A 3280-nucleotide genomic window follows, 5' to 3' on the forward strand; every position below is an offset into this window, starting at 1 on the left:
GATCGCAATATTTTTTGTGTACTTTGAAAATAATGAACAAAATAGTGATGCACTATAAGATAAATGGAAAATTTCACGTTTTCTTCACTTTTCATTAGTACTCCTTACTTTATTGGAAATATAATATGCTATAAAATATTTTTCCGAGATAAATATATGCAAAAAAACGTATTTGTGCATTCAAAATAAATTAAATTTGTATTTTCCCCATGCAATTTAATAATTGCCAACCCAAAAGTAGAGCCAGCGCACCTCCATTCAAATCCCATGACACATTTATTCTACAGGCCTTATAGCAGAGCGGAAATCGATCAGATATCCTTAAATTATGCTGATATAATTTTGTTAATTGCAAGAGAATTTCAAAAAATTAACCTAAAAAGATTTAGGGTGGTTTTACGACGCATCAAATATTTCAATTGGAATTTGGCAGGACAAAATAAGTCTAATCTAAATTCAGGATGTAAATAAATAGTTTAGGTCTCGAAGACTTAAAATCTCAAAATATGTAAGTAGGATCAACACATTTTAATCAAGTCTTACTTTTGCATAGTTACAGAAGACAAAAGGTAACACGAATATGAGAATTCTTCCCACGCAAAAATGTAATATAAGTTTGTAAATGCTAATGCAATATGTACTAATTTGCATGCTTATATTCAACTATAAGATGAAGAACTCAATCTGGATGAACCGGAAGTGAAAAAAACGCAACTGGTTCTATGGAAACTGACAGACACAAGTTACCCTCGAAGAATGAGGGAATAAATAATTGAGTATAATTTATTTACAAGGAAATACTATACATAGATACATATAAAATAGAAGATAAGAAAAATAAAAGATGATAGATCGACATTTTTCAAAGGCATTTTAACCATTTCTTTATTAATTTGTCTGTGAACCTCGATTCTGAATTTAACCTCATCGTTATTTCTTTATTTTTTTTTAATAATGTGTGGAGTACTCATAAATGTTTCCCAAATGTTATAGGTTCATCTTGTCGAATCCTTATTTTTCGCCACTCTCCATCTGAAATTCAAAATTAAACCAATTTCGACCCAAAACATATTCCGAAAACAACTGGAATGGAAAAGCACTTTTCAGTCAAAACTGATTTAAGTCAGTCGTGCAGTATATATATACTGTAAAGAAAGATTTATGTAAAATTACAAAGTTTCAGAAAATTACATATTGTATCATTGTAAATATCACACACTCCACTGTGTGATTTTACAACAGTATGTGAAATTACATCCTCTAGCGATGTAAATAAAAGAACCCTCGAACAGCAGTGTATTACACACTCGATAAAAATAAAATTACACATTCCCTCGTACGAACTTTACATTCGGAAGGGAAAATTCAGTCGCAGCGTGTAAAAATACCATGCGTCGGTAAAATTAATTTCCTGTGATTGAAAATTGCATCGAGATTTTTAATTTTACCAAAGATCTTTAATTTTGCCCTGGTGGAAAATGTAACATTTTTGATTTATAATTAATTTAAAATTTAGAATAATTAATTCATTCATTCATAAAATAAATATAAAAAATAATAATAAAATATAAAAAATGTAAAAAAATAAAATTAATTAATAAATTAAACGTATATTTTATATTTTTGTTGCGGAATATTTAAACATCAAAAATATACCCATAGTATCTTATGTGTTTTAGGTAAGTGGTAACGTGTCCTGCTTATCTTTCTTCAATCTCCATGAAATTCTACGAAGTTTGAGCTTCGAGTGTTCGAAACCTGTCGCCCTGATAAATTTTATTTAATTCTTTCACATAATGAATTTTACATTTTCGAGTGTAAAATTATCGACCGAATTGGAATATCACAACAGATTCGTTAAGTTACTCCGATACACGAGGGTCCTTTTATTTACATCCACCAGAGATGTAAAATTCAATAGATTTTTTTTACAGTATATATATATATATATAGGGTGTCCAAAAAGTAACGAAACGCTTAAATTGATTTCTAAGTAAAGATTTTTTTAAAAACGTCAAGGACAATCGTGGCTTAACTTTCAACGAGGAATCCAGTGGTGTCCTTGAATTTAACCTTGAGCTTGACCTTCAAGGTTATTTTAAGGTCAACTTTGTTTTTTTTAATGGGAACTCCTATTTTTGACAACAGCAATCGAAAGAGCGAGAAATTTTACATTCAAACATGTACTCAGGTCATGGGTCCATGATGACCTTAAGCTTCAACTGAAGATTTTAATGCTTGACCCAGGTATGGGTCGGGTCCAGTCCGTACTGCTTTGGCTCAGGTGCTTACTAAAAGGGTCAAGGTCATTCTCGGAGTAACTTTTAACGAGTGGCCTTGAATTTGACCCAGAGGTTGACCTTCAAGGTAATTTTAAGGTCATTTTTTTACATTTAGCGTTACCTGAGCCGAAGCAGTACAGATTGGACTAGACCCGTACATGGGTTAAACCTGAAAACATTCAACTGAAGTTCAAGGTCATCTTCGACCCATGACCTGAGTACATGCTTGGGCGTAAAATTTCCCGCTCTTTAGATTTTCGTTGACAAAAATAGGAGTTTTCATTCTTAAAAACAAGGTTGAACTTGAAATAACCTTGTAGGTCAAGCCGAAGGTCATTATTAACTTATGACCTGAGTACATACTTGGACATAAATTTCTTGCTCTGTCGTTTGCAGTTTTCGAAAATAGGGAATCCCATTTAAAAAAACAAAGTTGACCTTGAAATAACCTTAAAGGTCAAGCTCAAGGTCATTCTTAACATATGACCTGCATGCATGCTCAGGCGTAAAATTTCCTGCTCGTTTGATTGCCGTTTTCAAAAATAGAGGTTCCTATTGAAAAAAACCTTGACTTTGAAATAACCTTGAATGTCAAGATCAAAGTCAAATGCAAGGTCCCCACTGAAATCCCCGTTAAACGCTACTCTAAGAATAACCTTGACTTTAAAAAAAATACTTTATCTGGAAAATTATTTAGGTGTTTCGTTACATTTTGGACATCTTGTATATATTAAAATTGTAAAAATAATTTCGTACCTTCGACTTAGTCATTTCTCAAATTATCACCTCCATCTTCAATATCTTCTTCAGGATCTGCTTACCACCTTCTTCATCTTCTTTAGAATCTGCTGTACCATCTTCTTCATCTTCTTTAAAATCTACTGTACCATCTTCTCCATCTTCTTCAGAATATGCTGTACGATCTTCTCCATCTTCTTTAGAACCTGCTTTACCATCTTCTCTATCATCTTTAGAATCTGCTGCGTCATCTTCTTTGG

General features: G+C 32.1%; 1 long non-coding RNA gene across 1 annotated transcript; it reads right to left on the reverse strand.

Moving 5' to 3' along the window:
• Positions 1–854: 854 nt before the first annotated feature.
• On the reverse strand, positions 855–3274 carry LOC117173111. Its single transcript, XR_004467110.1, has 2 exons — positions 3039–3274; positions 855–1032 (listed from the first exon to the last, which is right to left on the reverse strand). It is a non-coding gene; the product is annotated as an uncharacterized LOC117173111 (long non-coding RNA).
• Between the last annotated feature and the right edge of the window lie 6 nt (positions 3275–3280).

Source organism: Belonocnema kinseyi, chromosome 5, assembly GCF_010883055.1.
Source record: "Belonocnema kinseyi isolate 2016_QV_RU_SX_M_011 chromosome 5, B_treatae_v1, whole genome shotgun sequence".
Classification (NCBI taxonomy): domain Eukaryota; kingdom Metazoa; phylum Arthropoda; class Insecta; order Hymenoptera; family Cynipidae; genus Belonocnema; species Belonocnema kinseyi.